Source organism: Equus przewalskii, chromosome 1, assembly GCF_037783145.1.
Source record: "Equus przewalskii isolate Varuska chromosome 1, EquPr2, whole genome shotgun sequence".
Classification (NCBI taxonomy): Eukaryota; Metazoa; Chordata; class Mammalia; order Perissodactyla; family Equidae; genus Equus; species Equus przewalskii.
In genome coordinates, this window is record NC_091831.1 from 24,104,485 (window position 1) to 24,130,025 (window position 25,541).

A 25,541-nucleotide genomic window follows, 5' to 3' on the forward strand; every position below is an offset into this window, starting at 1 on the left:
TCCCTTTCAGCCAAATAACCACTTAACTAATCTCAAATTGAATATCTTATTTAAGATTTTGAATTATCCTTTCTCTCCAGGGAGCTGCTATTGAATATTGTAATAGCATCATCCAGGGAAATATTTCTTACCCTCCTGACTGGAGGAAAGGGAAAAAAAAAACCCCACACATTTCTTTATATCTCTGAATAGATTGAAATCTGAAAGAATGAACAAGCTGACATTTTTAAGCAAAAGAGCATTCGTAGAAGGGAGGAATGGCTTCCATCACCACATACAAATCTTCATCCTCAGTTCACAAAAAAGAAGAGGAGCTGGATCTTTTCATATTTAGACTAATTCGACTCTTCTTTCTGAGAATTCTAAATTGTGGCTCTAATAATCATGACTCTAAATCACCAAATAATGACCTGCAGACTCTTCAGGTTAGAGGAAGGGGCAGAGCGACCTGGACGTCAGCATATTGTATGAGGAAAAAGAGAATCAGATCTGCTTTGTCACTTGCTAGCTTTATGACCTTCAATAATTCACTGAAAAGCTTTGAACTTCAGTTCAAATGACATCTGAGACATGTCTGAAATAGTGCCTGCCTTTCTACCATCTAGGCTTATTTTAATTGAAATAATATCAGTAAAAGCATATTGCAGAATGAACTCATGTTATTTCTCTGCTCATACCATGGCATGGCTTGCTATTTCACTCACATTGAAACCAGTGTCCTTGCAATAGCCTATGGTCTGACTCCACATTCTCACTCTGACCTCAGCTCCTGTTCCTCTCTCCTGTGCTCTTGCTGCTCCAGCCATGCTGGTCTCTTCCCTGTTCCTTAGAGAAATATGCTCCTGCACTAGCCCTTTGTACTCACTGGTACCTATTCTTGGAATGTTCTTCCCCTAGTTTTCTACAGAACTTGCCCTTTCACTTAAATCTTAGTGGAGTCTTCAGAATTCTCAACACTTCACTACTGCTAGCATTTCCTACCCCTCTTTTTAGAAGGCAATTTATAAAATAATTCTTAATTCTCATGTGAACATCTGTGATGGTCAATTTTATGTGTTAACTTGGAGGGTGTTTTTGGAGGAGACTAACATTTAAATTGGTGAACTTTGAGTAAGCAGATTGCCCTCCATAATGTAGGTAGGCCTCATCCAATCAGTTGGAGGCCTGGATAGAATCAGAAGACTGAGCAAGAGAGAATTCTCCAGCAGACTGCCTTCAAACAGGAACTGCACCACCGGCTCTCCTGGGTCCCCAAGCTGCTGGTTTTTAGACTGGAACTGAACCGTCAGCTCTCCTGGATCTCCAGGCTGCTGGCCTCCAGCCTAGGACTGCGCCATCGTCTCTCAGGGGTCTCTAGCCTGCTGTCCCACATTGCAGATTTTGGACTTGCCAGCTTTTGTAATTGCATGAGCCAATTTCTTATAATCAATCAATCTCTCTCTATTTCTTTCATTCTTTCTCTATATGAACATATATATATATATAAATATATACTATTGGTTCTGCTTCTTTGGAGAACCCTAACTAATACAACATAAAATTAACATGTCAAATATTTTATATAACTTATTAATCAATGAGTGAGCCAGTAAGATGTTAAGACAGTTTCTAATGAAAATTGCTCCTACAGTTTCTGTGAATCTGAAGTCTGGGTATGGCTTCATCCCTGTTTAGTGTCTCACCAGGCTGCATGCAAGGTGTTGGCCAGGGCTAGGTTATCCTATGGAATATCAACTGGTGAAGAATCCATTTCCAAGTTCACTCAGATTGTTGGCAAAATTATTTTCCTGTGGTTGTGGAACTGAGGGCCCTGCCTTCTTACTGGTTGTCAAATAGAGGCCTCAGCTCCTAGAGGCCATCCACAGTTCCTTGTCATGTGGGTTTCAGCAGTACTGCCACTTTCTTCCTCAACCTAAGGGTGAGCCAAGAGAAGTTCCAGAGCAGCACAAAGTCTTTCCTAGTCTGTTAGCAGCCATGGAGCTGGCACTGATGGAGGAAATATCCTGCCTAAATGGGGTATTTTCCTACAGTCCCACTAGTCCCTCGTACTGAAATTAAAGTGAGAATATTGTCTTTGTTTTAGTTTTCCTTCCCTTTAGCCTAATGCTATAGTTGAATATTTGCTATCCTATTCTGATTATGTCTAACTATTTATCTCCTTACTCTGTGTTTTGTGATCCCTTTCTCCCTTTTTTGCTTTTTTCAGGTATGAGGGCCTTCTTGAGGATTTCTTGTTGGGGGAGTCTCTTGGCTATGAAGTCCCTTAGCTTTTGTTTGTCTTGGAAAGATTTAATTTCTTGCTCATATCTGAAGGATATTTTTGCTGGATAGAGTATTCTTGGCTGAAGATTCTTGTCTTTTAAAGTTTTGAATATGTCGTTCCATTCTCTCCTAGCTTGTAAGGTTTCTGCAGAGAAATCTTCTGAAAGCCTGATAGGGCTTCCTTTGTAGGTTGTTTTCTTCTGCCTTGATGCCCTGAGTATTCTTTCTCTGTCATTCATTTTTGCCAGTTTTGCTACTATATGTATTACAGTAGGTCTTTTTACATTGACAAATCTAGGACATCTGGCAGCTTCTTCCACAAATATTTCCCCCCTTTCCCTAGATTTGGGAAGTTCTCTGCTATTACTTCTTTGAACACGCTTTCTGCTCCATTCTCCTTCTCTTCACCTTCTAGAATACCTATAATTCTTATGTTGCATTTCCTCATTGAGTCAGATATTTCTTGGAGACGTTCTTCATTTCTTTTTAGTCTTGGTTCTCTCTCCTCCTCTGTCTGGAGCATTTCAACATATCTATCTTCAATTATGCTGATTTGCTCCTCTATGATGTCCACTCGAGCATTCAAGGAATCCATATTTTGTTTTATCTCTTCCATTGTGTCTTTCATCTCTAATATTTCTGACTGATTCTTCTTTATAGTTTCAATTTCTTTTGTGAAGTAGCTCCTGAATTCGTTGAATTGTTTCTATATATTCGCTTTTACCTCATTGAGTTTTTTTATGATAGCTATATTGAATTCAATTGTCATTTAGCTTACATATTTCTGGATCCTCAGGACTTAGTTCTGGGTGGTTGTCGTTTTCTCTCTGGTCTGGAGATTTCATGTAGTGTCTGATGTTGGAAGCTCAGCTCTTTCTCATTCTGATATTATTCGATTGCAGTTACAGTCTATCACCACTGAGTGGGGGTCAAGAGTATTCTGAGGCCTCTGCCTTCAGCCGAGATGGTGCAGCGTGGGTCGGGGGAGGGGCACTTTCTCCAGTGTGCAGTCTAGGATTTCTCAATCTGCTCTCGCAATGTGGTCTCCTGGAGTTTTGGCTTGATGAGGTCACCCCATGGGAAAGCTTTCATCCCTTTAGAAGGCTTACCTCTAGGCTGCAAGGGCCCTAGGGAGTCTGGGGTGATCCCGTGAATGTGTGACCCCTCCCCAAGTCCTTCCCTCATGGATCCTCCTGCGGCAGCCATCTCAGTCTTTAGGGGAGGTAGTGAATATCTCTCTTATCCCATTCCAGCTCCTCCAAGGGAGGCTCCAGCCTCTCTGCCCTCTGTCCTGTGGCTGTGTGTCTCTGAGATTTTTGTGTTGTTAGGATATCTTCTGTTGGAGTATGGTTGCCCCTTTTTGTTGTATGTTGGAGGGGAGAGAGCCCCGGGCAAGTTCACTCTGCCATGATGCTGACATCACTCTCTCCCCTGGTACTGAAATTAAAAGAAAAGAATCTGTAGCTTTCTCTAGCCTCTAGTAAATAGTATCTTGCTACCAGAGCAAAGAGAAAAATGTGTACAGTTTCCGTCAATAATGACTTTTACCGTTCTTTTAAGGTAGGGAAAAGAAACATGGCACCTCAGGATAGACACAAAATGATATTCCCCAATCTGGGGCATCAGCAAAGAGGTTCTCAGTGTCAACTTAAAAAGTAAATTTGGAGGCAGCCCTGATGACCTAGCAGTTAAAGTTCAGGGCTCTCCATGCTTTGGCAGCCTTAGTTTATTTCCCAGTCATGGAACCATAATACCTGCCTTTCAGTTGCCATGCTGTCATGGGGGCTCACATGGAAGAACAGGGACTTACAACTAGGATATACAACTATGCACTGGAGCTTTGGATAGGAAAATATAGAAAAGCAAATTTGCCTGTCATTTTATCTCAGATGCATTTATTTGGGAATAGCCAAAGGTATTGCAATTTGGGATGTGCATGCTACCCAAACCATAGGCAAATCCAGAAAAGAAAGGATAAGAGTGGCTTGTATAAAGAAAAAGGGGGAGTAGAGAGGGGCTGTTCTAAACTAAAATCCATTGGGAGAAAGTAGCAGTTCAGGGCAGCAACAGCTTCTCATTGGCTGATTGGTGGTATGTCTTATTGGCTGGGCTGTTGCCGGGGGCAGAGAAGTCTTTCTTCAGTAGTAAAGTAGTTTTACTTGCTGTCCAAGATGCAAGCCTCCCTCTCTTTCTGTTTGGTGTAATTGATGATGTGTGATGTGTGCTAGGGCATGAGAACTCCCCCTACAGGCCTTCCTGACTCCGATGTAGTTAAAGTTTCTTTTATTAATTTCCACATTAGCAACTAGGGAACATGTAGGTAGAAGCTACACACAGACACATCTCTTGCTCATACATTTTCAGAACTGCCTTGTTTTTCTCCAGCCTGTGAGGGAGAAAAGGGAAGAACACTTTGGAGGAGTTGAGAGGTGTTTGTTTGTTTGTTTTGTTTATTTTGTTCATCTTTAATTTAAGAGGATTTTCCTTCCCTATGGAAAAAGCCTTTACTCATCCTTATGTTCCTTTACAATATAAAGCAGATACTTATTAAGAACATCCTCTGTGCACTGTTTTAGATATCTTATGTTTGAATTACTTGATCCTCACAATAACTCCATGAGGTAGACTCCATTATGAATCCACTTTATGTATGATAAAATAAAGTCACAGGAAGGCAACATACTTTACTCAAAGTCATACAGCCAGTAAGCAGTGATTCAAACCCCAGCAGCTTGCAATTTAACACTCAATCTCATCACCAGACTAGAATAGGACCAGATAAGCACCCCCTGCCATCATGATATTGCTTAAATCACTTCATTACCTTAAAAAATTGCCATGCCTTTTGTTCTGCATTTCTTTCTTTTTCGTTTTTGATTTATGAGGATAGCCTATTGGTGAAAATAGGCAAACTCAAGTTATGTCCTCAGTAATCCACCTGCTCCTGGCCTTCTTTCCTTTGCACCTTAAAATATCAATTTATCATCTCCTACTTATTTCCAGACATATAAGAAAGCGAAGCATGTTAATCTTAAATATTTGAAGCATTTAATAGAAACATCCAGCACAGTTAGAGGGTAAGTACTGGACTTGTTATACTCATGTCAGGATTACTCAATTCCTTGTAATGGAAGGCAACGTTCAGGTCGTGTCTGCAGTAGAAGATTTGGAACATGAGACCTGAGAGTTTTGGCAGAGACAGGCTGTACTCAGATATGGAGATGTCTAAAGGCATTGATTTTGTTCTTGTGGGTTTTTTGGGGGAGGTGGAGAGTTGGTTTTAATACAAAGAAAAACAATACATCTTTCTAAAAACACACACTCAGAGTTTCAGTTTTGTGAGAAAGGAAACAAACAGAAAAACAAAGTAACAAAAAAATTAAACACCCAGACACCACCACTATTATGTACTACACTTAGAACTTTGAACTCTCAAACTCAGGAATGATGAAATCGGCCTAGAGATGGTTGAGGGAGACAGAGTGTAGTCACCAATTCTTTACTGAGCATTTCTTATATTGCAGGGATTGTGCTATGCATTATGATAAATCACGGAGGAGATCAAGTCCCTCTTAGAGCCCTCTGGGAAACTTCAAATCATTTGGGGCATGAGACGAAGACATATGGAATGAAGAGAAAGGTCTATGGAATTATTTAGCTGCATATAGTATTATTATCAGATTACTTTGTCTTTTAAGTGGCAGAGTACCAGCTCAAACTGACTTAGGCACAAAGGGGAATTTTGAACGCCTGGACTTGGTACAGCCAAATCCAGGGGTCACCTGCAAATTACCTCTATCTCTTGGTTCTCCTTCACTCTGTGTCTCTAGAAACTTATTTTTTTTTTTTCCCAGCTTAGTAACTACAGCTAAAGGAACATATCTTTCTCATAATTCCAGAAACTTTAAATCTAGTGTGCCTAGCTTGGGTTATGTGCGACCCCCGAATCCATGTTTGTGGCCAGTAGAAGGAAATTCTCTGATTGACAAGGCTTAGATTGTTTTTTAGCCTAGTAATGGAGTGGGTCAGCATCCTCTAAACCACATGGACTAGGATTGGGAGTTCCCAAAATGAAAATCAGATGCTCTAAGTGGATGAGAGAGAAGTGAATGCTGCATGGGCATAACAACAGAATTCTCTCATAAGACTACAGAACCCTGCATGTAGTATCATGTGGCCCTACTGAGGGACCTTCAGGATTGTCACAGCAACATTAACCTGGCAAAATATGCTCACTTTGTAGATGACACGGAAACTTTCTTTGGCCTGAGTCTAGTGTGCAACTTCTTCCAGGGCCAGTTGGCTGACTTCCAGCACAGGACATTAACTTTTAAATTTATACTGGCTCTTGGTCAGCTTCCAAGTTCAAGTCAAGGTGTTGATTTTAATCCAATGTAAAAACTTCTAAATCCTTTGCTGCTATAGTAGCAACAGCAGAGTTCACAGTTTTGGTTCTGCAGACCCACCTGCCTCAGACTGATGGCTAACTTATAGCCTCATTTTTGGAGACCCTGCAGAACATCCTTATTCCTTTTTTTTTTTCTCCCACTCAACAGAGCTCTGAAATACGGTTTCATTTGACATATTCATTGATGGGAAGCTCTAGCATTGAAGCCGACAGAATGAAAACATTGTCATGAGCTCTGGAAAAGACTTCCATTTTTGCTTACTGCTTCAACTGTCTTTATTAGATGCACTCACTGCATCTAATTTTGGTAAAAAACACATAACGTAATATTTACCATCTTAACCATTTTTTTAAGGTTTTTTTAAAAATTATTTTTCCTTTTTCTCCCCAAAGTCCCCTAGTACATAGTTGTATATTCTTTAGTTGTGGGTCCTTCTACTTGTGGCATATGGGACAGCGCCTCAGCATGGCCTGATGAGTGGTGCCATGTCCATGCCCAGGATTTGAACTGGTGAAACCCTGGGCTGCCACAGCAGAGCACCAGAACTTAACCACTCAGCCACAGGGCTGGCCCGCCATCTTAACCATTTTTAAATGTGCAGTACAGTAGTGAGTGTAACAGATCTTTAGAACTTTTTCATCTTGAAAAACTGAAACTCTATATCCATTAAACAACTCCCCTTTTCCCCCTTCTCCTAGCCTCTGGCAAGCACCATTCTACTTTCTGTTCCTGACTGTGAGTACTTTATATAGCTTATATCAGTGGATTCATGCAGTATTTGTCGTTTTGTTACTGGCTTAGTTCACTTAGCATAGTGTCCTCAAGATTCATCCATGGTGTAGCATATGACAGAATTGCCTTCTTTTCTAAGGCTGAATAATAATCCATTGTATGCTTATACCATATTTTCTTTATCCATTCGCACATAAATTGACATGTAGGTTTTTTCCACCTCTTGGCTATTATGAACAATGCTGAAATGAGCATGAGTATATTAGTTATCTGGGCTGCCATAACAAAATACCATAGGCTGGGTGGCTTAAACATTAGAAATTTATTTTCTCATGGTTCAGGAGGCTGTAAGTCCCAGATCAGCGTACCAGGGTACTAATGACTGGGTTCTAGTGAGAGGTCTCTTCCTAGTTTGCAGATAATCACCTTCTTGCTGTGTCCTCACATGACAGAAATAGAGAGAGAGAGAGAGAGAGAGAACAGTCTCTTGTGTCTTTTCTTATAAGGGCCCTAATCCCTAATCACATGAGAAATAATTGAGGGACACGGAATGCTTAATTTGCACTTGAGTATGCCTAGGGAACTTGAGAGCTATTCTCATGCCTCAAATATCTGCCATGCAAAGCTTCTAAATAATCTGCTTCAAATCTGATTTGGAGGCAAATAGGATGTGAAAGATATAAAAAAAAAATTAAATTCTCTGGGGCCAGCCTGATGACGTAGTGGTTAGGTTCACACACTCTGCTCAAGCGGCTTGGTTCAGATCCCAAGTGTGGACCTACACACCACTCATCAAACTATGCTGTGGCGGCATCCCACATACAAATAGAGGAAGATTGCCACAGATATTAGCCCAGCAACAATCTTCCTCAAGCAAAAAGAGGAATGTTGGCAAAAGATGTTAGCTCCTGGCCAATCTTCTTTACCAGAAAAGAAAAAATAAATAAATTCTGGATGATTCCAGTGGCCAGCATAAGGGTCAGGTATGGGAAAGTAGAAGAAGAAAGAATTTAGGTAAATTTAAAAAGGCACGTTGTAACACAGCTGTCTTATCATGGGATGAGATTCCTCTGGAAGGATGGAGTTCTACATCATTACAGATGTTCCAATATAATGCTAATAAAACAGAAAAATTTTGTAGTAGGTCTTCTGGACATCATGCGAGGATAAAATTAAATGTTCCCTTTATTCTCTCTTAACAATGAGATTTCTCTATGGCTTTGGAAAAGATAGAGACCATGGTTTATTAGCTATCTGGCATAAAATAAATACAACATTTGGTGTTATATATGAAGTCCAGAAAGTAGAAAACTCAAACTGTCTTGTGAATATACACAACCATTGTATACTTTATCAAATTTAAAATACATATGGGCCATATGTATATTCCATAATGAGTATAAAGTACCACCATAAACAACTATGAAACTGGGCAAAATATATTAACTAACTGTATTCATATGTTGGGCACTAGGAAGTGCTGGAATATTATGACTGAGAAGAGGGAAATAAATGTAATGAGTACTATAATTTCCCCAGATCTCCAACTAGTGACAGTTTTTAAACCATGAGTGCAGGGAAGGGCGAACAAACAGAGCTTGTTGATCTTGCTGAATGGAGGAGAGAGAGATCAAAATTCAAGGAGGCTAAGCATCTAGAATTGTGGGCAGAACTCTACAAAAGATAGAGCAATGTAGAAAAAAGAACTCTAGAAATCTGCATAAGGGTCCTGTTGAGTTTTTACTGAATAATAAGCCATAGTTATATAGGGTGAAACTACAAGGATGAACAAATAAGGACCACAGAGCAATAAGGTGAACCAGACCCAAAGATCACAGAGGGTAAAGAGATGTTCAAGCTCCAATCAGCCAGAGTGGAGAGTCCTCTATGATCCCCCAGAGCCATGAGTGAATTCCCTGGAAATTTCATGCTAAAAGAGGAAGGCTGAACCATCCTGGAATGAAGTCTACTATAGTTCTAGACTCACCTAAAAAAAGCTTAAATCACACCATTAAGGGGTCATATGGATCCACAAGGAATCTAACTGCCTGACAGGACAAAGCCCAGTGCTCTTTAATGAAAGACAATGAAATGTAGACATTTAACAATGTAGCATTCACAATATCCAGCTGTTACCAGACATGCTAAAAAGCTAGCAAATGCATTCCATAACCAGGAGAAAGATCAGTCATTAAAAACAGGTCCATCAAAGAAGAACTAAATAGATGGAGAGATACTCCAAGTCCATGGATGAGAAGACTCAATATTATTGAGATGTCAGTTTTTCCCCCAAATGATTTATTAATTCAAAGCAATCCCAATCAAAGTCTCAGCAAGATATTTGTGGGTATTGAGAAACTTAGTCTAAAGTTTGTATGGAGAAGCAAAAGATCTAAAATAGCCAACATGGTATTGAAGAAGAAAAACAAAGTTGGAGGACTGACAATACCTTACTTCAAGGCTTACTATAAAGCTACGGTAATCCAGACAGTGAGATATTGGTGAAAGAATAGGCAAATAGATCAATGGAATGGAATAGAGAGCTCGTAATAGACCCACAAAAATATAACCAACTGATATTTAACAAAGGAGCAGAGACAAGATGGAACAAAGATAGTCTTTTCAACAAATGGCATTGAAACAACTGGACATTCACATGCAAAAACATGAATCTAGACACACACTGTACACTCTTCACAAAGATTAACTCACAATGGATCATAAACATAAAAGTAAAACATAAAACTATAAAACACCTGGAAGATAACATAGGAGAAAACCTAGATAACCTTTGGTAGAGCAATGGCTTTTTAGATGTAACATGTAAGGCACAATTCAGGAAAGAAATAATTGACAAGCTGGACTTCATTAAAATGAAGAGCTTCTGCTCTGTGAAAGACAATGTCAAGAGAATGAGAATACAAGGCATAGAATGGGAGAAAATGTTTACAAAAGGCAAATCTGATAAGGGCTATTATCTAAAATATACAAGGGACACTTAAAGTTCAACAATAAGAAAACAAACAAACAGATTAAAAAATTGACCAAATGTCTTAACAGATAACTCATAAAGAAGATATATAATTGACAAATAAGCATTTAAAAAGATGATTCACATCATATGGCATCAGGGAAATGCAAATTAAAACAACAATGAAATTCCATCACATGCCTAGTAGAATGGCCAAAATCTGGAACACTGACAACATCAAATGCTGGAGAGGATGTGGAGTAACAGGAGCTTTCCTTCATTGCTGATGGGAATGCAAAATGGTACAGCCACTTTGGAACACAATTTGGTGGTTTCTTACACAACTAAACATACTCTTATATGATCAACAACCACACTCCTTGGTATTTATCTAAAAGAACTGAAAACTTGCATGCACAGAAAAACCTGCACCTGGATGTTTACAGCAGTTTTATAAGTAATTGCCAAAACCTGGAAGCAACCAAGTTGTCCTTCAGCAGGTGAATGGGTACATAAACTGGTACATCCAGACAATGGAATATTATTCAGTGCTGAAAAAGAAATGAGTTATCAAGCCATGAAAAGACATGGAGCAACCTTAAATTAATATTACTAAGTGAAAGAAACCAATCTGAGAAGGTTACATACTGTCTGATTGCAACATTATGACATCCTGGAAAAGGCAAGACTTTGAAGACAGTAAAGAGCTCAGTGGTTCCTAGGGAGCAGGGGTAGGGAGGGATGAAGAGATGGAGCATAGGGGATTTTTAGAGTAATGAAAATACTCTGTATGATACTATGATGATGGACACACACCATTGTACATTTGTACAAACCCAGAGAATGTACACCACCAAGAGTGAATTGTAATGTAAACTATAGACTTTGGGTTTGAAGGATGTGTCAATGCAGGCTCCCCTGTTATAAGAAATATACCACTCTGGTGGGAAATGTTGATAAGGGGAGAGTCTATGCACGAGTATGGGCAAGGGGTATTTGGGAAATCTCTGTACCTTCCTCTTAATTTTGCTGTGAACCTAAAGCTGCTCTAAAAAATAAGGTCTTAAAAAAAAAAGGATCCAGAAATGACAGAGATAATAGAACAAGCTCAGAGGGATGTGAGAACAGTTTTTATAGATATGTAAAAGTTTAAAGGTTAACATGAGAGAAAGGGGAGATATATAAAAGAACCAATGGTACATCAAGAAATAAAAAATTAGAAGTAAAATATCTGAATTGAAGATTTCACAGCATGGAATTAATGGAAGATTAGAAATTGCAGATGAAAATGTAATCCAACTTGAACAAGGAGCAACAGAATTTATTCGAACTGAAACAGACAAAAAGAAAGGCTAAAAGAAGACCATTTCCTCAGTGACCTATGGAAGAATACCGATGGGCACAATATATCTACCATGTGAGTCTCAGATAGAAAGGGGGAGGGGCAGAAAAATATTTGAATAAATAATGACCAAAGTTTTTTAGATTTGGTGAAAACTATAAATGCACAGGTTATACAGAACCACACCAAGGGACATCAGAGCCAAATGGATAAAAAACAGTGACAAAGGAAAAATAGTGTAAAAGCACCAGGAGATTAAAAGACACATGAAATATTGAGCAACAAAGGTCGGAATTACCACATGGAAAAAGGATGTACCAATGCAGAACAAGGATAAGAATTACTTAAGGTGTCTTACCGAAAATTACACAAATCGGAAGACAATGGAGCAAAATTGTAAAGTGCTTGTGGGAAAAAATCTGATAACCTAGAATTCTGTATCCAGCAAAAAAAATTCTTCAAAAATTAAGGTGCAATGGAAAATTTTCAAACAAAAAATGCTGAACGAATTTCATTCCAGTGGATTTATACTATAGGGAATATTTTAAAAGTTCTTCAAGTGGAAGGAAGTAATACAAGAGGAACACCTGGATTTACATAAATAAATGAAGGCCACCACAAATGGTAATCATAAAAGATTTTTTCCCTCATTTTTAAGTGTCTTTAAAAGAAAATTAACTGTTTAAAACAACAATAATTTATTGTGGGGTTTATAATATATGTACAAAAATGTATCTCAAGAAAAACAGAAAGGACAAAAAGAAAATGAAAGAATATTCTAAGGCTTATACATTTGTATATTTCGAATGCATGTTGCAAACTCTGAAGCAACCACTAAACCAATAGAATAAATTAATTCAATAAAAGGCAAGGAAAAAGGAAAGAAGCAGACACATGATCAATAGAAGCAAAAAGATTGTAGATTTAAACCTATTTATATTTGAAAATCATGAATTTAAATGATGTAGATACTCCGTTTAAAAGGCAGAGATTTTCAGACTGGAAAAAGCCATACCAACTGTGTACTGTCTGTAACAAAACACCTATATTTAAAATATAGATACATAGATAGGTTTTGATAGGGAGATAAACTTGGTGTGATTGACACTTTTTTTAAAGATTTTATTTTTCCTTTTTCTCCCAAAGCCCCCTGATACATAGTTGTGTATTTTTAGTTGTGGATTCTTCTAGTTGTGGAGTGTGGGATGCTGCCCCAGCATGGCCCAATGAGCAGTGCCATGTCCACACCAGGATTTGAACTAGCAAAACCCTGGGCCGCCGAAGCAGAGTGTGTGCACTTAACCACTCAGCCATGGGGCCAGCCCCCGATTGACACATTTTTGATCTTGATTGTGGTGTTAGTTTCATAAGTATATATCTCTGACTCCTCTAATTGAAGTTAAATGGGTACATTGTATTGCATGTAATTTGTTACATTATGTATGTATTATATTACAATATGTATGATAGACTATTTCATTAAATCTTAAATAAATAGAATTGATTTTTAAAAATCAAAACAAAACAAAATCCAGTTATAAAAAGTATGGTCAGAGATGTTCTGCTTCCATGCAGCCAAAGCTCATTCAAGTCTTTGCAGTAAAATTTGTCATATGGCCTAGTGGCCTCTAGGACTCCTCGGAATAAAGACTCTTCCGTTTCCTCTCTGACCCTAGAGCAAGAGTACTACTGACATTTCCCAGGATTAAAGCTGAGTTGGACGGAGCCATTTCACCTCTGCTCTGCTTGTGCCAGAGAGTTCCCATTTATATAGGGCTGGTTGTGATACGGGCAGATAGAGCAAGATCAAGCTACTCGTCTGCCTTCCCAGGACTTGGTCTCTCTCCCAAGCTCAGGACAATTAGCAGAGTAAATGGCTAGAGTTCGAGAACTCCTAGAGAACAAGAGAGCCACAGTAGCCAATACCTGATACTCAAGTATAAAGTAAGGGCCTGATCCTTTCTACCATAGGTTTAACTGAGCAAGGTCTGTGCCCATAAGCCAAGGCTGTTCCATCATGAAAATCTACGCTGTAAGTTTTGCAGTTAATTAAATGAATTCAATATAGTGTGGTTTAGAAAGTCCTTCACAACCAAGTTTTGATCCAAGACTTGTTTGTAATACTGTTGATAACTTCAGGTTGCTGTCTCTCTCCCAAAGGGAAAAGGACTTCCTTGAGCTCTGCTCTCTCAGTAGTCTAACACCATTGATTGATAACATTGCTCTGTGTTGGTATATTGCCTTTCAATCATAGTGTATCTTCTATTGGATTAACTGATATAGTCTAGTTGTCTCATATATTAAAATAGTTTCCCAACTGAATTTTAAATTCCTAGAGGCCCCTTACAGGTCTGAATTCTGCAGCAGATCCCCCAGAAGTGATCCACCCATTCAATCTTGGAAGTACAATAGGCAAAAACGTTCTCATCAAGAACTTAGCTTTGTCGTATTAGTGTAATGACCTTCAATGTCACTGATGGTGAATCTTTTAGAGCAGTTTCCCAAGGTTTGGTATACAATTTACTGCAGATAAACACACAATTTTAGGTGCTACCCAGATCATTTAAAAAAAAAATTTCAAGAGTTCTATGTTTATTGTAGTATGCATTATAAAATAGATAAGCAGAACATAAATTCTATAATTTCACAGGTGATGTTTTTAAAGATAAGGCTTGGGGGGATACTGAGTTAAAAATTGAAATGCAGGTAAGATTTAATTAATATATGGGGAACACAGATGTGGCAAAAATCATAAAGGTGATATGGAAATGCTTGGATTTTGTGGGTGGGGAAAGTACTGTGTGACACATGCTGGGAAGATTTATTACCTAAACTTAAGCACTCTGGTTTTTGGTGTTATATCACGTAGCCACCTTCTGCGACTCCTTTCCTCCTTTCTCACTGTAAGCACAAACCAAACTCTCCTGTTGGCCACAACCACAGACAGGCGCACACATACAGTTTCAATAGTAAACTTTCCAACCAGCCAGTGTTTTAATGATTGAAATGACTTACTCATGAACCTAATGGGCTCTAGGAGTGGAGCCCAGATCTCTGAGTTGATCCCCTGACCTCTCACAGGTACCTAACTGTGGTTTACCAAGAGAAGGCTCCAGTAAATGGGTTTCAGGGTGTTTGGTGTGATTTATGAGCTTACAAAGTAGGTCATTAGTAGGAAATAAGTGTCATTTATCAGCTCTCCGGAATCAATGGCACAGAGTTGGAGAAAGAGCTGGCTCCTATGCCTAATGAGCAAATAGCTCCACCCCTAGCCAGGAAAGACAGGGAACACAGCTTAGCGATAGCCAGAAGCAGGGACTTCATCATATTTCTCAACCAAATACTACTTTTGCCAAGTAATTTTTCAATTCCAGATGGAAATCTAAAAAAAAAAAAAGGATATGTCAAAATTAATGTTGAGAATTGATGTTATGAATAAAAAATCGTGCCAAATTAGCACTTCAGATTTAATTTTATGTGTAGCATGCTGCCAAGCAACTTGGAACATTTGTAGGCTGTTGGGAAATAGTTACAATTGGCAAACAGGCTTCCTCTACCTCCTTCTCCCCCATAGGCATAGCATCTCCCCCAGGAGGGACACTGATACTGGATCTGTGTGTGTGCTGGAGGGGATCAGGAGGATGACAGACATCAAAGAGACCTGGTGTGATTGTAGGAAATTCTTAGATTGTTTCTAATCTGCATTCCACATGAAGAATTTTTAGGTCCCAGATTTTAAACAATGGGAACTGCTTAAATTCAGATCCCTATACTTGAATTCACTTTCCTTGGGACAGAAAAGATGGAAAAATCAGCCTATCTTCATAACCTGCTCTGTCCAAGAATGTATAAGAATAGCATTGTCCAGTGTTTCTCTCAGTTAAAAAAATCTTCTTTTAACTTTTGAAACTCTTTTTAAAAATCAAGAAGTAAGTTAACTTTTGCTTTTTATTTATGCTGAGAACTATTCTGAAATAGGCTCTGAGTTGTATCATATGGGACCTAACCTCTTTTCCTTTGTTCCCCCATTCCGACTCCAAATCATGTGACTGTTTGAAAGTGTCAAATCTTGACTAAATTGTATGAACTTCATCTGTTGGACTAGGGTTTTCCCAAAGTGGACATCAAAATATTTCTATTTTTAACCCCTCCCTTTTTCATGCTGGTCAAATTGATTATGCTGTGCTTTATTATATATATTACACATTTTAGATTCATATAACTGTACATTTTGAAAGAATCTGAGAGGATACCTGGTTTACCCACCTTTGCCTGAGGGAACCTGAGGTCCAGAGAGAAGTCACTTACCCCAGCTCACATAGGGAGTGATACAGGATTTCTGGTCCTTCTTGCTTTCATGCTCAGGCTTGGACATTTTCTATGACACGCCGGCTTCATATAGCAGGGGTCAGGTGTGTATTCAAGAGAAGATTCTGCTTTGTTCCCTCTACAAAGAACATCTTGGATGTTCAGTGAGCACATTTTTCCACACTTGACTTCAAAGCTACTCCTGAAATTTTAATGTGTTTTCTTGTCAATCAACCACATGTCCAGACTCCTGTTCTGCTTGTGTGCCCTGGAGTCTAACTGCCTTCAGCACTGTCGATGTGAGTTTTGTCCTTTCTTAATAGGCCACAGTGGTGTGAGAGCTGCCTTCTTCATGAAGCAGAATATGAAAAGGGAAGGAGCTTTCCACAGGCTGGGAGATAATGCAAATATCAGACTCTATCAGAAGAATCAACAAGTGAAATACTCAGAGGAAGCTTAGCCAGAAGCCACATGCCGGGAGGTAAGTAACCCATTTATTCATTTATTCAAATAACAAATATCACTGAGCTCCTTTTATATAAATGCATTCTACTAAATGCTATGGAGAATGCAAAAGAAAACTCTCATATTTTTATCCTCAAAATTGCATTAGAGGGCCACATCTGAAAAAAATTCTAGACGAGGAGCTGTCAAAAATAGAAAAAGTTAATGCTAACAACCAAATGAGAAGCACAGGCAAAAAAATGTATAATTTTCACATAGTGGAAGTGTTTATTAGGGATTTGGATACTACGAGTTTCAACACTAATTGACATTTCTTGTTCACTTATTATGTGTCAAGCATTGTGCTAAATATTTAAATTCTTGCAGTTGACTATACATTTCTCCTTTTAAGGACACATATACTAAACCTTGGTAAGTTTTAAGTAACTAGCACAAACTCACAGAGCAATAAAGTATTGGAGCCAGGAGTCAACTTCAGGGCTTTTAATTAACAGCCAAACTCTGACCAAGGAAAGGCACATGGAAGGGGTGGCAGTGAACCAAATATTGTTTGCAATTTGAGTAGTTGAGGATGAAAGAGAAGGGCGAATTACTGGAGGGAAGAAGAAGGGCCAGAGAATGCAATGGTTTAGGAAGCTTGTAATTTATGCCAAAATCACATCTATTGGGATCATATAATTGGCACGCTGGTAGTATAGCACAGCAGGGCCCAAAAGGGTGGTTGTTTGGAATACTGTGAAATGGAAGCACAGAAATGGATTACATCCCATATCAAGACAGATGACTTGTGGAGTTACTCTCCATTTGCTACTTCAACCAGAACAAAAGAAGGGCAAGCTGGTTGAATCATCCTTTTGTTTGTCTTTTATTCTGTAGGCTCTGGGTAATAGCACTGATCAGACCCTCTCCGCCTAAGGAAAATGAGCCTGGAGAGAAAAAAAGACAAAGAAAAAAATTAGATCTTTTCTCCAAAAAAAGACACTTTTCATCAAAAACAGCACAAAACAAATTAATGTTGCAGCTTTTTAAAAGTAATTCTTACGCTGTATCATAGAAGACAGAGATGAACTGAGTTAGGTAGCTGAAACTAGAGATATCATCTTACAACTGAATGGTGCTTTATTCTTTTTCTAAGTGGTTTTTGATATATTTTACTTATAAGTTTGATCTAGCAATCTATCCCATCTTCATAGATGAGGATCTGGGGCAAGAGAGTCAAAGATTTTTTCAAGGTAATGCTGATGGTAGTGACTACAGGTTTTCTAGATTCTGCCTTCTCAAACTATATGGTGTATGCCCTTGCTATTGATTTTCTTCCATTTGCATTATTGTGTCTCATTTTAAGGAAAAAATATATTCTTCAAAATTACCACTTTCACTCCTTACAATCAAAACGTGTATTTGTTAAGCATTCCTGTCTTCTTACATTAGGAGTTTCTTTAGCATTGGGACCATGTCTTAGTCATCTTAGCATTTTTCACAGCCTCCAGCCTACACCAGGGTCCTATGTAAGGATGTCCTGCTTTACACATAGAATGAATAACTAAATATACATATACCACTGAAGCAGAAAGTTAGCAGAACATAGTTAATCACATTAGGGTTAAAAGGCAAACAGACCCGACTGTTATTTACCATTGGTAGAATTTGGGGCAAGTTGCTTCACCCTTCCAATTTTTAGATTTTTTTGACCTGTGAAATGGAGATACTAATAGAACATAATCTCTCTCATAAGATTATCTGAGAATTGAAATGATTTAATACGTATGAAGTTCTTGCACTGTTTGTGGCATTACTAGGTTTTTAATTAGTTGTAGCTATTATTACCTATCCCTACTCAGATTTGGGAAAACAAGAGTCAAAATGTCTTGCTTTGCCACAGTTGGTTACTAACCAGTTTGAATATGTAATATTTCCATTGAGTCAAAAACCCACTCCTCTTCAAAACAACCATTTGAACTCAGCAAAATGGCCAAAAGGTGAGCATTAAGTTAGAAAGAAGTGCACTGTGTTCATTGAAAACACAGTCTTGAGTTTTCTGTCGTGTGTGAGATAATTTAATGCTTGGTTTTACTTTTATTAATGCAGTAGAGAAGATTCTTGTGACTTTTTGTCTTTTTTCTGTGGTAGCTCAACTTAAAGGGGATAGTAGTGTGTCATGGTGATATTGAATTGATGGTACCAACCAGCTTCTCTCCTTGTAGCTCTGAGTGTCTGTTTGGTGTTCAGATCAGTGAGCAGAAGGCCTCACTGCTCTTCAGAATGACATATACATTGCCAGTAATTACTTTCCTAAAATGGAAAAGGAATTAAAATAAAAGCCTGGATGTAGAAGGGGATGGCAGGTTTTTGGAAAAGTGTATTGGCAATTTGAAGCATGAATAATTAATTTTGTCTTGAGATTAAGTTCAGACTGTGTTTATGATCTGTTGTGAAAAAAAAAAACCCCTCTAATGGGTTCTAAATAAATTCAGTATCAATTTAAACTATTAGAGGAAGTTAAATCAAAATAATTAGGATATTAAAATACTTTGTGCATTTCCAATCACTGCCTTATTGAGGCTCTGGATCTTTTCCAGGGAACAATAATAGCATGAATATATTAGAATGTTTGCTTCCCCTAGAATGTGACTGTTTGCTCATGTAGAGATGATTGAGAACACGCAGGAGACGGAAAGCCAGATTGATGTGTTGACGTATTCAAGGGAGTGGGTGCTATACAAATGATAAATTATTTTGTACATATAGATTAAAAACTGCATAATGATGGTTTACTGTTAAAATAGTTGAACTTGATTACGCCTAATTGCTAATTTCACACCATAGTAAAGGAGGCATTATTTTTGTGACATTTCGAATTACTATGGAATGAGTTGGTATAATCTGAATAAGATTAAGGTGAATTCCAGTAGAACCCAGAGCTTGATCATTTGTTTATTTTGCTTAAGGCTATCAATTCTCACTGCAATTTGAATGGAGATCAACTGATTCTTCCTCTATAGGTTACTTATTAGGATTTTCTCCCTTTTATGCTTGCTTGGAGCAGAGCAAGTGTGGAAATTAGAACAAATGTACAGAATTTTCGGATACATTTTGCCACTTTTCTGAAGCAACAGATTGTTTGTAAATAACTTTGGTGAATCTATTTAGTGACTGTCATGGTGGAATGCCCATCAATATTCAAGAGCTAATGAACTCCCTGGATTTTATTATTCGGAGCTTAGAGGAATTGATCTTTAAGTGATATCCTTGCAATATTTCAGTGCTTTTTGTTCATTTTCTCCTAAGAATTATTCAGCTCATCTACAATTAATATTGTCTCTTGAAAACATTATTAATTAATCAGGCATAAATATAATTTGATAACAATATCAGAGCTGCCAATTATTATGACAATTTATAGTTTGCTTCCCTATTTTTTTTTCAGAGAGAAGGAGAAAAGACAGAATTTCAGGGCACATTAAGTAACTTATTCTGAAATTGAAACATTGCACTGAATACTCTGTTTTCTGGAGAATCAGAAAAGATAGTCAGGATTTGCAAAAATGGATCCTCTCTTCTACAGACATCATAAAGTATAATTCCTACTGATATTAGAAATGATCCAGCAAAACATTAGCAGTTTAAGCTCCAAGGAGTTCAGTGAAACTGTAAACAAAAATTAACAAGCAATTGCAAATTATTCTTAGTAAAATTTTGAAAATGTTTGTTATGTATCCTAATGAGAATGAATAATGGATACTTAATTCGCTATTTATACAAATATAGTGAATTTTCCCTTGCTTGGAATACCCTTCCCAGTTTGTAATGTTAATGGAAATATATTGTTTCTCCGCCTCATTAGAAAGGGATTGTTATGCTTTCCAAACAGAAGTTTTTATATTTTCTAAAATAGAGCGAAGCATTAGCAATTGGAAAATTATCTTTAAAGGCTATTGTCTCACTTCCGAGGATTCAGTTGAAGGAGGTATAGAATAGATAAGGGCAAGATTTTTTTTCTGAGTTAATTTCCAGGATATTTCTAATCGAGAAACAGTGTCGGCATTTGTCCCAGGACCATGCTTAGTCATCTATGTCACTTTCTTCCTTTGGGGTCTGCCTAGGTTTTGATTCTTTTGTACAAGAGAGCTAAAATCATCCTCTTTCAATCGCACTCAAATGTGGATAAATATCATGTGAAAGAAGCCAGAAAGGTTGACAAGAGGAAGGGAGGTCAATTTGGTGCAAAAGCATTAGGTTTGGAGCCAGATAGACTTGTTTTCTTGCTGACACCATCACTGACCGCGGGCAAGTGGCTGTATCTTATTGAGCCTCCATTTCCTCACTTGTAAAAGAAGTAGATGAAGAATACCTATCTTGCAAGTTTCTCATGAGTAATAGACATAATTTATGTAATGTGTATCTTCCAGTAAATAATATGGACTCAATAAACCTTGGCCAGTAGCAATAGAGGTAGTCAAGATCATCATTGTCACAATAGGAACGTTAACATCCAGGCTGTGTCATTTTGCAACAGGTGATCGCCAGCCATGTATTCACAAATTTATTTTTTAAGATTTTGAGTCTTTTAAGTCCGGTGCCAATACGGGCCAGCTAGATAGCTGAGATGAGTGTCTCAGATGAGATGTGATGCCAGGAATGATATGTAGCATTCAGGCTCCTGATCAGGGAGGCAGCAAGCAGCTGTGGAGCCTGGAACACCAGAGAACACATGCCCTGTCTAAAGAGAGCAGGCACTACTTGCTTCCAGCTGATTTTTTTGCTTTAGTAAACAGAGGCTTCAGTGTTAACTAAGCTTTCCATTTTTTCTAAGAAAAGCCAGAAATCTGGATTTTAGTGCAAAATATCCTCCTTTAAATGTTGGCAGCAAATGAAAAGTATTGTGTGTAACAACAGTGTGAGTCTAAACACAATATGATTGCAGGATAGATTCAACCTGTCAATGCCAATTTGAAATCTCTCATCTATATAATAGACAGTGATACAGTTAATACTTGCTTAGCATATACTGTATGCTGGGCGGGCACACTTTTAAGTACTTTACATGTATTAATATATTTAAGCCTTCCAATGACCCTGTAAGATAGGTATTAGTAATCAGTATTATTATTATCACATCCATTTTACAGATGAGGAAGCCAAAAAATAAGAGAAGTTAAATAACTTGCCCAAGATCTATCTCTCAGTTATTTAGCAACAGAACTGAAGTTTAAATTTAGGTAATCTGACTACAAAGTTTTTGCATTTGACCCTGGGTTTGCAGACTAAAGCAAGGAATTCCTCTTATTTATAGGAACCATTTTTTAAATGGAGTCTTGAAGGACGAAATTCTATGGGACTTAACTTTCATTTTCAGCATACATCATTCAATAATGTTTATTGAATGTGTTCAAAATGCAGAGCTCTGAATGAGGAGCAGTGATGAGGATAAAGATGTAAATCATGGAGTCTGTCTTCAAAGTTCTATTAGTTAGTAAGACAGGAAATGCATGACTAGCAAACTTCCATGAGATGTTTCTAAAGATTTTTAGTATTAGAAGGGAGAATTTGATTAGCAATTAATGGATGGCTTGACAGACATGGTGGCACTTTACCTACATCCTGATAAATGGGTTATATTTTAATGGATAGATAGGAAAATACTAGGGGTCAGTATAAGCAAAGATTCTATGGCAGAAGAGCTACATTTTAGCAAATACAAGGACTAGCCCAGTTCTTCTATTGTTAGGATTTGTAGAGGAACAGAGGAAGAAAAAGGTGAAAAGATACCTGAGAGCTAAGATGTACCAGCTAATGTGTTGTAATTATGAGTCCATTCCCTAATCATCACACACACACATATACACACACAAAGACACACACACATGCTCACAAAAACAATAATACCACCAAACGAACATGAAGTTTCTAGAAGGGCCAAAATATCTCAAACAATTCAGCAGGATCACTTTTGGAAATGATTTGCTATTAGTACTGCAACAACAGCATTGTGAACAATCAAAGACAGAGCCATAAAGCATCCCCTTTCTTTGCTTTGTTTGTAAAATAAAAATCATAGGAAACAGAGATATTTCAGAATGAGAGCATAGAAAGGAAGATACATTTTAGTAAGAGGGAAAGGGATTATGAACAGCCATGAGTGTGATCTGAGAATTACTGGGCCACTACCTAGATCAAATTGTAATTCTTGTTCCTTAACAAGAGTAACACAAGCTCACTGTAATCTATTGTAAACACAACACTGTTACGTGGTCATAGTGCTTTCAAAACTTCTTATAAGTAACTGTTAGCTTCTAGAATAAAGTGTTCATGGTTAATTATTGCCACTAAATGGATAGAGGTTGTTCTTTTCCTTTTTATTATATTAAAAAAAATTATTTTAGAAATATAAATGCAATTTCAAGTCTAACCGGTGTGAGGCTATTATGACCCAATATTCAATAGAAAGAAACTAAGACTGTGAGGCAAGGTTCTCTTTACTTTTTGGCTCTTAAATCTCCTTGTTACATCATCTCTTCAAGCAAAAATGTTTTATGTATATCGAATATTCAGCACAGTGCATGGCATAGAAAACTGCTTTGTGCGTTCGACTATGATAACAATATTACTTGTTGTTATTATTTCTATCAGCAGCAGCAGCAGATCTCCTCCCATGCTGCATTGGAAAAACCATACCCTAAATTTATCTTGGTCATTAACCTCTCCTGAGATGGTGCTGGATTCATAAAGTCTGACAAGGCAGAATTTGGACAAAATCCTGTGGAAGGCCATTGAATTTCAGCACCAATCACCGTGAATCTATTTATTTGCTGCCAAAGCCTTTAATTTGCTGTGTTAAATCACAACTGTAAAAATTGTCACCCCAAATTTTCTCCATCAAATATGAAGCATTAAAGCACAAATTACATTTTTAAAGCACACATTTCTTATTTCACTTCTTACTATGCCATTTTCCCCAGGGGGTGGGAAAAGTGGCTCAAGAGGGGCCAGTCTTTGAAGTTATTTCAATCTTTATTCTGTCTAGTCCTTTCCTGGACTCATTTAATCTGCTTGATTTTTAAGTCATGATTATATCCTCCAGATACCAATTCATGACGTCTTTCCAAAGAATTGTTCATTAAAATCTAATTTTTACCTTCTAATGCTGGCTTTTTAGCTAATGAAATCTACAGTAATTATAAATATCCATCTCGCAAAACATCAGAATTATTGGCATTTATATATAAAGGCAAGCAATGAGAGAATGATACTAATATTGAAGTTAGCTTTTTCCTTTTCATTTCAATGACGTTAGCACGTATATAGTTATGTATATTTAAATAAAAGAATCTCATTTGGCTTCTTTCAATATTTTTACACTGTCATTAGAACTCTTTTGAATGGTACCCAGGGGAGACCACATCTAATTTAAACTTCATAGCAGGAAAGACATCAGGAAACTTCAGATTCATTATTTAGCTTGATGATCTGAAAAGACTGGGGAAAAGTTTCTGTGATACTGTGCTCTGATCTACCCAAGGTGCCCTGTAGTGATAGCGTTTCCTCATTTTTTATGAATTATCAGAAGAAATTTTATCAAAAGACAAATCATTTATGAAAAGCTGGAACGGTTCCCTAGCTCATGAGTTTAAGCTCTGCATAAGCAGAAAAATAAGCTCTAAATTCCCCTGGCGATAACAATATAAGAGCAAGGGTACACATCCTGACATGACAGGAGTAAATCCGCAGAGAGCTCAGTGCTGATCTGTGTCCAGTCCAAGGTAAAGTTCAGGGGTTGGATGTGGAAAGTCCACATAATATGAGTTCCATTGCAGTCACCTGTCGGTTGGAGGTGAAAATGGGCATATTGTGGTACAGTGGAAAGAGGATGGACTTTGCCCAAGGACACAGGGTTAGAAAGTGGAAAAACCATGATTCAAATCCAGGTCTGTTGGATGCCAAATATATGTAAGGTGTCTGAGCATCCATTTCATTATCTGCAAAATGAGAATAATATTTCCTACTTCAATAGGACTGTTCTAAAGTTTAGACAAGACGTTATCCACCGTTTATCGAATGCTTTCTATAGGCCAGTCTACTGTTTTCATTTAATACCCAGTATGCCCCGGGGACTAGAATGGAAAATTGGCCACTGTTCTTCCGTGATTGAATAATGTCCATTGCCCACTAGAACGAAGCATGAAATGAAGCTTGTTGTTCACAAGCAGATAAAGCCTTAGTTTCTTTCCCTTAGGCTAATGCTTCAGACTCATGCAAATGTATACTTCATATACTTTCCTTAGAGATAATTGAGTGGGAAATACAAACTCCTGGGCCCCTTCACTGAACTTCTGGTTTGGGAGGGCAATTGAATTGACATCAACATCAAAGGATACTTTTGATAAAAATAATTTTTATTCTTCTAGCATGAGATGAGAGAAGACTTAAACAGGTTAACGTACTTCCTCTTATTTCCACACCGGACTTAGTTTCAAACACCGTGGCTGAATCTGACGTTTTCCATCTAATATTTCATGAGGGGTTATACTGGCTAACCTCTGAATCTCACCAAGAAGACCGCAGTCTTCGCAGATTGGGTGAATCTTTCATATTATTTTGCTTATATATTCCAGTTTTAGATTTAATAGAAATTATTTTCTTAGGGCTTTCTATACAATTTATAAAATTCATAGTAAATAAAATCTATGGTTTTAGGACCACCTACTCATAAGAATTTTGAAGTTCAGTGTTGTTTATTCATCATTTCTTTATGTGGGGTCCACAGCAAGCACTGTATTTATTCATATATATATTCATTAACTTAGCTTATATTTAGTATTAATTATGTGTCCATGCAGAAATCTGAAGAGTAAAAATAACAAAGAAATAACTTGTCCTTCTTCTTGCCCTCTAAGCTCTTAGATATGATTCAGGAAGACATGATTAAAAGGTAAAACTGAGTTACTAGAGAATAAAAAATTACAAATGTAAAAACTGCAATGTATAATTAAAAACAACAATTATGACTTAATAAATGGTAGGTACATGCCTGGCACTATGCATTTATTATCAT

General features: G+C 37.6%; 1 long non-coding RNA gene across 1 annotated transcript in view; it reads left to right on the top strand.

Annotated features, from left to right (window-relative positions):
• The first annotated feature begins 16,347 nt into the window (after positions 1 to 16,347).
• The window catches only part of LOC139081064 (uncharacterized), a 37,205-nt gene continuing 28,011 nt past the window's right edge, over positions 16,348 to 25,541 (top strand). Inside the window, exon 1 of the long non-coding RNA XR_011536025.1 lies at positions 16,348 to 16,505. This is a non-coding gene — a long non-coding RNA (uncharacterized lncRNA). The remainder of the gene's footprint in view (positions 16,506 to 25,541) is intronic.